This window comes from Enhydra lutris, unplaced genomic scaffold (assembly GCF_002288905.1).
Source record: "Enhydra lutris kenyoni isolate GAN:26980312 unplaced genomic scaffold, ASM228890v2 scaffoldscaffold19, whole genome shotgun sequence".
NCBI classification, from domain to species: domain Eukaryota; kingdom Metazoa; phylum Chordata; class Mammalia; order Carnivora; family Mustelidae; genus Enhydra; species Enhydra lutris.
Window position 1 is genome coordinate 17,972,822 of NW_019154103.1, and position 11,605 is coordinate 17,984,426.

General features: G+C 34.1%; 1 long non-coding RNA gene across 1 annotated transcript in view; it reads right to left on the reverse strand.

Moving 5' to 3' along the window:
• LOC111148402 overlaps positions 1–300 on the reverse strand; it is a 72,583-nt gene extending 72,283 nt beyond the window's left edge. The window contains exon 1 of the long non-coding RNA XR_002640694.1: positions 290–300. This is a non-coding gene — a long non-coding RNA (uncharacterized LOC111148402). The remainder of the gene's footprint in view (positions 1–289) is intronic.
• Between the last annotated feature and the right edge of the window lie 11,305 nt (positions 301–11,605).

Consider the following 11,605-nt stretch of genomic DNA (forward strand, 5'->3'; position numbering starts at 1 on the left):
CTGGAATATTACTCAGCCATAATAAAGAATGAAATCTTGCCATTTGCAATGACATGGATGAAGCTAGTAAGTGAAATAAGTCAGAGAAAGACAAATACCATGTGATTTCATTCTTATGTGGAATTTAAGAAACAAAATGAACAAGCAAAAGGGGAAAAAAGAGAGAGAAAGAAAGGCAAACCAAGAAACGGACTTCTAACTATAGAGAACTAATGGTTACCAAAAGGGAGGTGGCTGGAGGAATTGGTTAAATTGGTAATGGGAATTAAAGAATACACTTGTGGGGCACCTGGGTGGCTCAGAGGGCTAAGCCTCTGCCTTCAGCTCAGGTCATGATCTCGGGGTCCTGGGATCGAACCCCGCATCGGGCTCTCTGCTGAGCGGGGAGCCTGCTTCTTCCTCTCTCTCTGCCTGCCTGCTTGTGATCTCTCTCTCTCTTGCAAATAAATAAATAAAATCTTTAAAAAAATAAAAAAAAATAAAGAATACACTTGTTGTGATGAGCAACAGGTGATACATAGAAGTATTGAATCACTTCATCATAAACCTGAAACTATAGTACACTGTATGTTAACTAAAAGTTAAATTAAAATTTAAAAAAAAAAGAATGTTTTGGGGCACTATAAACCAAATACAGCATACATTTCTCAAAATTGTTATAGAAGATAAACTGTATTATTGCTAACAACATGACTATGATCTGAACATAAAAAAATTCAATATCCTCATGCTGAAAAAAATGAATTATTTCTCCAAGATTAAGTATCTCTTTTCTAAATATCATTATTAGGTATCCTAAAAGTTAATAAAATCAAAGTGAAACACACAAAAAGAAACTTTGAATTCCTTTATTCATTTATAGACAGTAATATGAAATAAACACAAAACTCACATTTCATTTTGTATTTATATAAAAAATTAGCAAAGCATTCTGTTTATGTCTTGCTTTGATCAAGCAGGCTTGTCTGTGAAAAAAAGAAATTGCTGTGTTGTCAATGCTAGCTAAGCCCACCCTTTAAATTTTAGAGTCCAGGAAAATATATTTTTCCGAATAGTCTATTCAACCAGAAAAGCATAAATGGGAACATGGAATGTCTTGGTCTTTATAGGAAAAAGCCCCATTGTTGTCAAAATTGTTCTTATTCAAGCACTTCTGCTGCTTTCCCTTCTTTCTCTACTATGTCTCTCTACCTTGACTATATAAAAATAGTACAGCATCCTCTTAATATATGCATTATATTTAAAAGAAACATGTTGGAGCACCCAGGTGGCTCAGTGGGTTAAGCCTTTGCCTTCAGCTTAGGTCATGATCCCAGAGTCCTGGAATCAAGCCCCAGCAACAGGCTCTCTGATCAGTGGTGAGTCTGCTTTTCTCTCGGCCTCTGCCCTTCTCCCCTACCCCTAAATAAAATCTTTAAATAAAATAAAGATAAACATATTTGCTACATTCATTTGTTCATGAGTTGAAAATGGAAATATAAGGTTTTTTTTTTTTTTTAAGATTTTATTTATTTGAGAGAAAGAGAGTGTGCAGGCATAAGGAGGGGGAGTGGCAAAGAGAGAAGGAGGAGCAGGCTCTACACTGAGCAGGGAGCCCAGTACCTGGGGATCATGACCTGAGCTGAAGGCAGATGCTTAACCCACTGAGCCACCCAGGCACCCCTACAAGGTTTTTTTTAATGTCTTTCTGGCTTTGTCATATAAATAATTGCTCCCAGGCACTCTTAAGTTACACACCGTGATTTTCGTGATACTCTTCTTTTTGTATTAAGTGAGTATTCATCTTAGGTATCTCAAAGCACAACAACTTTTCTCCTGATTTTGATCCCTTTTTTATAAGGATTCAAGATCCCTAAATGCATGACAGAGACAGTCACTTCCTCGCCAGAAGAAGGATATGCAGTATGCATGTACATAGGTCACTTTCTAAGTGTTTGCTTTAGCTTCCTCTTTACTGTGAATACACATAGCTTCATTAAATGGTGCCAATTTTTTTTATGATTTTATTTATTTATTTGACAGAGAGAGATCATAAGTAGACAGAGAGGCAGGCAGAGACAGAAAGAGAGAAGGAAACAGGCTCCCTGTCAAGCAGAGAGCCCGATGTGGGGCTCGATCCCAGGACCCTGAGATCATGACCTGAGCTGAAGGCAGCGGCTTAACCCACTGAGCCACCCAGGCGCCCCAATGGTGCCAATTTTTAGTAAGGCAACTTACATACAGAAAAAATTACATGAGAAGAAACCCAATGACTCTGAAATATTCTGTCCAAATTAGTGTACTTCTAAAATGTAGCTCTTTCCTAAATTTTTGTAATATATTCAGTACTTTTTTTGAAAGATACAATTCTTCCACATGTTTCAGTGATTCATAGTAGTCATTACCAGACTGATAGATATCAGGTAACTCAAAACCAAGTTTTTTGGTTGAGTTTCTATTAATCCAATGTGTAGGACATATATGAAAAATGCTGAAGCAGGAAGCAACATGGATAGCAATGGAGTTATGACGCTATCTGTTTAGGTTGCTGTGTGAAACCCCATTCTCATCACCAGAGCTGTAATTAAAACTCTGGCTGCCTGAAACCAAATATAAGGTTGTGTCCTCTTCACAGAGCTGTCAATCTTTCAACTAGCTGGTTTACAGGTTCTGAGAAAAGACATACTCTTGTTTTAAACACGTGACTGAAAGATACTGCTTTGGTAAATTTAATTAGATGGAAAATGGAAATTTTTTTCTTCATTCCACATCACTGTGGAACAGTGACAACTACAAGACTTTGGATTGTTATCTTGTTGAATCATTTTTACTTATTATTTGGTGTGTGTTTTATTGTCCCCACATATGAATTCATATTCAAATGTAAATACTAAAATACATTTAATGTAATACATATTTATAAATCTAAGTTGATAAAACCTTGATACAAATGACATAATGATTATATGAAGAAAATGAAAACAAATGCCAAGCCTGAAATACCAAAAAAAAAGTTAAGATTCTTATTAGCTCTCTCATATTCCTCATGTTTTCACTAAACATGTCAGCAAATGTATACACTGCATGATTTCGTATAATTTGAATCAAGGGTCAGTTAGAAAACGTTGCACTTTTATATTTGCTGATCAATGCACAGGTTTAAATACCATATGCCATTTTTCCACTGGATTTTCTAAGCATTCTTTTCAAAAAGAATTGAAGAAGTATTATGATTTAAAGTTTCTTTACGAATAAGCCTTACAACAACAACAACAAAAAAACCCATAAGGATAATATCTTTTAAGATACCCTGAAAGTTAACTTTCCTTAGAGCCACTTAAAGTAGTTTAAAGAAAGATTTAAGTCTTTCTTGCATTATTTTTCACTCTGGTTAAAACATTATACATAATAGGAGTTAAAAGCTAACAAAAACAAGTAGGAATGAAATTACTATTATTTTTATCACAAGAAACTCAAAAATGGTAGAAACAATTTTTCCAATACTTTTGCAAAATTCCTACGTCTAGTCAAAGTTCTAAGTAAATATGTCATCTCCAAAGGAGAATTTCTCTGAAAGCTACAAACCTCTTTAAGCGATCTGAATGACTTGTACATTTCTAAGCTGTTTACTGCATATTAATATTGCCTCTATATTTTAATTTGCAAAAATGTACAGCAAAATATCTAGGTGAATGTATGAAATAGAAAAGTTCCTCTGTGGCATTCCATTATCTGACACAGTTTTAATGAAACACCTGCACTGCAAATAAAGGAATATAAAAGAAAGCAACAGGGAGGACACAAGTTAGTGCACAAGTGAAACAAAGATATAAAATCAAACAGGAATGAATGTCATTGGATAAAGCCTCTTCAGTGACTTAAAAAATACCCTGAATCAAGAATCTGTACTTGAGCACAAATTATACTTAGGTAATTTTTTTCCTATTTTACTAAAAAGAATTTATATTCACCATAATGTTGCATAAAAGCTTATGACTTAACTTATTGCCCTTTTGAAAAAAGCACTAAGATTAGTTGACCTGGATTCTCAACAAAGATTTTTCTTTAATTTAGAGGGAGATGAAGAAAGAGGAAAACAAGTAAGAGAGAGAAGAGAAAAAGGAAGAGAATGTACTAAAAAGCACCTATAATAAAGATCAATAATATTTTCAGGCAAGAAAAAGGGGGGACGGTTTGGTAGGAAATGCCATAATGTTAGTCATAAGATATGTTGTAAAAACTTGTTTCATATTTGTGAATTGTGCTTGTTATTCCTTCAGCCAGTTAGTTACAAAAAAGGGATGACAGACATGAGTGACAGAAAATAAATGCTGTCCATCTACTTCTGGGAACATGACAAAGTGAATTTCTCCTGCTCCAAACACACACACACACACACACACACACACACCCAATGGTGGAAAAAATAGAACCAAAAAAATTAATACATAGCTCAGAAATGTCCAGGCTCCAAAAACAGAGAGAACTCAAAGCCAGAGTTAACAAGAGTCAAAGCTGAGAGCACGACAACTTAGAGAAGTACAGAGTAGAAACAGTGTAAGAGCCAGTAGCTGAGGTTTTAAGGTCCATATGTAGTGACAGAATACATGGTATAGGGCCCACCCAAGTAGGGGTTAGAATGAAATAACTGGGATACCCAAGTAAAAAGTTCAGATAATCAAAAGACTGCTTATTCAATAAAAAAGGGTATTAAAAACAAAAACAAAATCTCTGCTCACAAGCCCAGAAGAGAAGCAAGGAAGCTGGCTCTCTGCCAAAAGCTCTATGTAGGAAAAAAGTTTCCCATGAAAGAGCAAAACCTGAAGATGGGTTTGAGGTCTGAATTTACATTACACACATGGTACGGTAATCCCATGCCAGATAAAAAACAGATCCTAATAAGGAATTTTTACATACTATTATGGTATGATATCCAGGAAATATTAAATGAAAAAAGCTGGGTGCTGAACAGTGTGAATAGTATGCATGTATTTATCTAACAAAGGAAACAAAAACATAGACACATACGTTTAGTTCCGTTTAAAAAAAAAAAAGATATCAATCAAAAGCTAACTGAATTATTCATCCGTGGGAAAGAAAAAAAGAGGGCAGAAGGAAGGATAGAAGCCACATTTTCCAAATTTATCTTATTTTCCAGATTTTTAATATGAAATTGTAAATATCTGATTAATTATAAAACAAAATTGAGCCAAGAATTTTAAAAGTGCTCCCCCAAATCTGAAAGTAAAATCAAACAAACTAATCCATGTATCAAGTCAAACAAACTAATCCATGTATAAAGTCAATGGTTTTAATAAACATATAGGGGGCGCCTGGATGGCTCAGTGGGTTAGGCCTCTGTCTTCAGCTCAGGTTATGATCTCAGGGTCCTGGGATGGAGCCCCACATCAGGATCTCTGCTCAGCAGGGAACCTACTTCCCCCTCTCTCTCTGTCTGCCTCTCTGCCTACTTGTGCTCTCTCTGTCAAATAAATTAAAAAATTAAAAAAAAAAATAAACACATAAAAACAATTTTTTTTAAGATTTTATTTATTTACCTGACAGACAGAAACCACAAGTAGGCAGAGAGGCAGGCAGAGAGAGAGAGAGGAGGAAGCAGGCTCCCCGCCAAGCAGAAGGCCCGATGCGGGGCTCGATCCCAAGACACCAGGATCATGACCTGAGCCGAAGGCAGAGGCTCTAACCCACTGAGCCATCCAGGCGCCCCGAAAACAATTATTTTGAGTGACTTAAAAACAGAGTAATCTGATTACGAATCATCAGTGGGATATACAACAAAAACCAAAAGAACTACAATGAAGTCGTAAATTATTTCAGTAACCATATTATTGGTAATGGTGTTGGTGTTGATATACTGATAATAATATACCAAGAGCAATTAATTATATTAAGGTCACCAGGAACCAACATTTTCAACATAAAAGAAAAAACTACAAGTACAAAATGAAGAAAAGTTAAAAACCCTTGTATTCCCAAATTTGAAATGGAAATATGAGGCTATATCTACGAAGCAATTTCTTTAAAAAAAAGTTGTATTTCCTAGCTGTTCATATTTCCACTAAAAAGGCCTAGAAACGGTGCAAGTCCAGACCACTCAGCACCCCATCATCTAAACTGTGGTCTCTAAAAATAATTTTTGCACTAAAAGGAACTAGAGTAGAAACTGATCCCAGTTCTAAGGTAGAAAACAGACAATATGAGTCTGAAATATCTTGCTGTACCAGAAAACAAAAAAGTTATCAAAAACTGATAGTGTTGTATCAAAAGGGCTCAGTAGGTAACTTAAAGAGATGGGAAAAGATGTGACAATCTTGGGAAAAAGATAATACCAGTGGGTTAAAATAGTAAATATGTTAAAAATCCATATGTTCATGGCAATAATAAAAAATGAATGTTCATAATTGCTTTTGCAGGATGCCAGAGAACCAACTTAGTATTCTTTTTTTTTTTAAGATTTTATTTATTTATTTGACAGAGAGAGTGAGAGAGCGCACAAGCAGGGGGAGTGGCAGGCAGAGGCAGAGGAAGAAGCAGGCTCCCTAAAGAGCAGGCGAAGACCCATATGGGACTGGATCCCAGGACTCTGGGACCATGACCTGAGCCAAAAGCAGTGGCCCAACCAACTGAGCCACCCAGGTGCCCCCAACTTCATATTCTGAAAACTAGTAAATAAAAGGAAAAAAAGGGACGCCTGGGTGGCTCAGTGGGTTAAGCCGCTGCCTTCGGCTCAGGTCATGATCCCAGCATCCTGGGATCGAGTCCCACATCGGGCTCCTTGCTCAGCAGGGAGCCTGCTTCTCCCTCTGCCTCTGCCTGCCACTCTATCTGCTTGTGCTCACTCTCGCTCTCTCTCTCTCTCTCTGACAAATAAATAAATAAAAATCTTTAAAAGGAAAAAAAATCATGCATTTTTTCCTGTCTTTTCTTCATTAACTGTACCTCAGAAAAACTAAACAGCTGATGAGGGCAATTATATATAAAAAAGAAAGTTAAATTTTACAACTCTGAATGGCAGGATGAATCTGGGCAGTGATCACCAACAAATGCTAAAATCATTAGGCAAAGAGGAACTAAAATTAGCAGAGAGGAACTTAATGTACAGAGCAGGCTGACAATACCTGAAACTACTGATCACAAAAAGAGCAACCACATGTTATATGCCTCCTGGTGTGATACAAAAGAATATATGAAATATTCTTGCCAAAAAAAAAAATCAAACCTGAGTAAGCCTCTAGATCTAAGTACACCTGGTTTATAGGGAAATGACACAGAGTAACACATTTAATGACACCTCAGAAACAATTAACAAAATCCTGAATGTAGATGTACAAAAAGGAGTTAACATAGCAAGACTAAAACTGCTATCCTTAGAAAAGTCTGTTTGCAAGACTGGCCTTTGGCTGGTGTTCGGGAATTTGTATTTCACCAGAGTTCCCACCAATCCCAGAACTGGTAAGACTGCTCAATGTGCCTACCCTGTTTGTACAGCGGACACTGTGGTTTACACTTGACATGTGCTCTCCTTCTACAAGTCTAGAATTTTGGTACATGCCAGGCAAAAAAAGCCTACACAACGAGCCTCCAATAAAAACCCTAGGGACTGAATCTCTAATGAGCTTTTCTTTTAAATATTTCACGTAGTTGTCACAACTCATTCCTGAGGGAATTAAGTATAAACTGTATAACTGCACAAGGAAAAGACTCTTAGAGACTCATGCCTGGATTCCTCCAGACTTTGCCCTATTCGCCTTTCCCCTCTCTTGATACTACCTTGTATCCTTTTGCTATAATAAACCACAGCCTAGAGTATAACTAACTATATGCTGAATCCTATGAGTCCTCCTAGTGAATCAATGAGTCTGGGGGTGGTCTTCACAATCCCCAACACAAAGGGAAAATTTACAGATTAATAAACTGATTTGTTCAATAAATTGCACAAGAAAAAAAAGGTCTAAAAATCTATAAAGAAATTTAACAGTAAATGTTTAATTACAGCATTTTGTTTCAGGTCCTGGGACTAAAGATAGAAAACACTAACTAAAAATTTTTTAATTTATGATTCAAAAACCATAAAAACTTTTAAAAAATTTAAATAAACTTCAAATAATTACACAAGTCTGTGGCTTTTATACCCTTTAGTCATTCAAATTGAAAACTGCACTTTTGGGACATTCTGTATAAATAACTGAAATCTGACTCAAGAAGAATATTGAAAACCTGAATATATTCATAAGCATCAAAAAATTAAATCAGCAGCCAAATATCTATCTACAAGAAAGCATCAGGCCAAGTCTGTTGTTTATAGACAAGTATTACCAAATCTTAAAAAAAAAAAAAAGATAACCCTTATTTTAAATAAGATATTCCAAAGAATAGAAAAAATAGAGAAAGCTCTTCAACCCATTTTATACAGCCAGTATAATCTTAATGCTCAAAATGACAAAAACTGTGTCAGAAAACAAAATAGAACATTCAAATTTACTAACATCAATAAAAGAAATTCTACACAAAACATAAGCAAATTTAGGGGCACCTGGGTGGCTCAGTGGGTTAAAGCCTCTGCCTTCAGCTCAGGTCATGATCCCAGGGTCCTGGGATTGAGCCCTGCATCGGGCTCTCTGCTTAGTGGGGAGCCTGCTTCCCCCCCTCTCTCTCTGCCTGCCTCTCTGCCTACTTGTGATCTCTGTTTGTCAAATAAATAAATAAAATCTTTAAAAATATATATATACACCAAATTTAATCAATTTAATAAACCAATTTGTCTATATGTCTATATACCTCATTTACATATCTATATATGTATACACACATAATACATAAATGTATCTATACAAACTACAACATGATCAAGTAAGGCTTATCCCAAGAACTCAATGATTAATTAATGTAATTTGCCACAACATATAAAAGAAAACTCATATTATCTTTTAAAAAGATGCAGGAAAAAAATTCAACATCTATTTGTCACCCTTTATTAAGAATCTCTTAGCAAGTTAAGAATACAAGGAAATTCCCCTAACCTGATATTTAATGGGAAAATTTTTAAAGCATTTACTTTAAAGTTAGTAACAAGGTGAAAATGTTTATTACTACATACTGCTTGTATTCAACCCTTCTTAAGTACAGGAAATGCTAACCAACTTTAAGTTTCAAAAGCATAAGGACTGAAAAAAAAACAGTCATTATTTTCAGATAACATTATTACATAAAAGATCCCAGAGATTCTACAAATTGCCAAAACTAATAAGAGAGTTCAAAAGGGTTATTGGATACAAGATCAATATAAAAATAATTAATAGAATTCCTATGTATAAATAATAACCAAGTAGAAATGTAATAGAAGATCTCATTAGCAATAGAAACAAAAATCATAATGTACCTAAAAGTATGTCTAATAAAATCAGATTAAGACCCCTATAAAGGAAATTATAAAACTTTATTGTGAGGCATAAATGGGAACACAAATGAACGGGAAGATGTACTATGTTGGTAGACAGGAATACTAAGTTTCATGAAAATGTCTATTCGTACTAAATTAACTCTATTAATTCAATTCCAAAAACCCCATGAGGGTTGTTAACAGTACCTGACAATAGGACCTTATAATTCACTTGTGAGAGAAGATACTAAAAATAGAAAATCTTCAAGAACATGGACAAGGTGGCGAGACTTACCTTAAACAGCCTTCATTACATTATAAAGCACTTATAATTCAGATGATATAAGATAAACAAAGATAAACAAATCAACCACACAGAATGGAGAACCCAGAAACAAATGCATCTATATACAACTATTTGATGAATGAAAAAGCTATTAACAAATCATTGGGAAAAGGAAAAATTATTTTAAAAAATGATCCTGAGAAAATTACTTACACATATGGGAAAAAATTTAGATCACTGGCTCACAAAATAAATCCCAGGTGATTTTAAAACCGAAATCTAGAAAGCAAAATTATAACACTTTTAGGGAAAAAAGCAGTAAATTAGCCATATGGGATCAACTAAGGAAAAGCTTGTTTAAACAAGATACAAAAAAAGTACAAGCATCAACATAAAAGGCTAAAACTTTTTACACAGTTTTAAAACTTCTATATATCAAGACACCATAAACAAAGGAAAAAGACAAGATACAAAATGGGACAAATTTATAATGCATACAAACAAAAATGAATTTTTATAAAGAACTTCTAAATCAAAAGGAAAACAACAGTAACAAAAAGGAAACAGAAATAGGCAATTCACAGAAAAGAAATCCTAAATAGACAATAAATATATGAAAGGTTGCTCATCCTCACTAAATGTTAGGTAAATGCAAATTAAAACAAAATAACATTTGACATTATATACAGTTTATAGTCTAAGTATCACCAAGTATGTAAAGAAAAAGAAATCTTACATACTGCTGGTTGAGGCATAAAATGATATAGCTACTTTAGCGAATGATTTGGCCATATCATGTAAAGTTAATAATGATTACAACCAAGAAATGCATACCCTAAAAAATCTTTCACACATATGTGTAAAGAAACGTGCATAAAAGTGCTCACTGCATTATTTTAACAATTAAAAACTGAAAATGATCTAAATGTCCATAAATCCCTGTGTCACTATAGACAAATGTGAAAAACACAATACTAAGTGAAAAAATGTGCTCCAGAATATGAATATGAATAGTGTATCATTCATATGAAATTTAAAACATGCAAACAATGGTTTATATGTGAACTTTTCCACAGTGATGATGTTCTATATCTGCACCATCCAATACTAGGCTAAGCCACACATGGATATTAAACAGTTATAATGCGGCTAGTATTCCAAGAAACTGAATGTATTTTATTTTAATTGATTTAAATTTAAAGAATCAAATGTGGCTGGTAGCTACCATATTGGCAGAATGGGTCTATTTGATTTATGGGTACATACATGCATGGAAATATAAAACTTTGAGGAAGAAAACACACCAACTTCAGGATAGTGGTTACTCCTAGAGAAGTGAGGTGGGTGAGAATGGAATGTGACAGTCTCTGGGATCTTTCATTTCTTTAAAACACTAAAACATATAAAACAAATATGTCAAAATACTATTTGTTAAAATTGACTAATCTGTTTATTCAGTATGTTTGAAATATTTTCCAATTTACTTTTTCTAATATTTCCTATTTCAAATGTTTCACTTTCATTTCTTTGAAGTATTTATTAATTTAAATTTTTAAATAACTTTTTGAAAGTAAACTGTGTTTAAATCTTTATCATACCTATAGATCTAAATGCAGGTGATCAACTCTCATACATACAGTCTCAATGAGTATATATATATAATATTGAGAAAAACACACAACACAGCAAAAACGGTGACACAACATACTTGCTTAGTTTCTAACTTGATTTTTACAAGTAATTTTCAAAGGTCCAAAATGAAATTTCAAAAATGTGTTATTTAGATTCTAAATATACCAAATGGAAATGACCATGTGTTTATCTTACAGATTAATTAGAAGTATTAAAAGTATATTAAATAAAATAGCGAAAATATCACTGGACCAGGGGTTGAGGCAGTTCATATTAACTTTCTAATACCAGTTTGTATTAACTTTCTG